The following is a 423-nucleotide window of genomic DNA, read 5'->3' as shown; positions in this document are numbered from 1 at the left end:
AGTCACTCACACTTTATAGCGTGTATATGGGAGGTTATTATATCTTGTATAAAGTTCATCAGAGTAAACTTCTGTTTTATTTGCAAACTATAGGCTACTCACAGTATCACACACATACATTTACCAGACCTGACTATTCAAATTTACATTCCTTAGCAAAAACCCATATTTAATAACACAATCGATGGATGGATGGATGGATGGATGGATGGACAGACACCGACAGACAGATGATAGATAGATAGATAGATAGATAGATAGATAGATAGATAGATAGATAGATAGATAGATAGATAGATAGATAGATAGATAGATAGATAGATAGATAGATAGATAGATAGATTCCAGTGATGCTCTGAATATATATCTGTGTATTAGAGGAATGTGATGGGAGGGGCCAACAGACTTCATCCTGTCCATTGA

This window comes from Pseudorasbora parva, chromosome 3 (assembly GCF_024679245.1).
Source record: "Pseudorasbora parva isolate DD20220531a chromosome 3, ASM2467924v1, whole genome shotgun sequence".
In the NCBI taxonomy this organism is placed as follows: Eukaryota; Metazoa; Chordata; class Actinopteri; order Cypriniformes; family Gobionidae; genus Pseudorasbora; species Pseudorasbora parva.
This window is presented reverse-complemented; position numbering follows the sequence as displayed.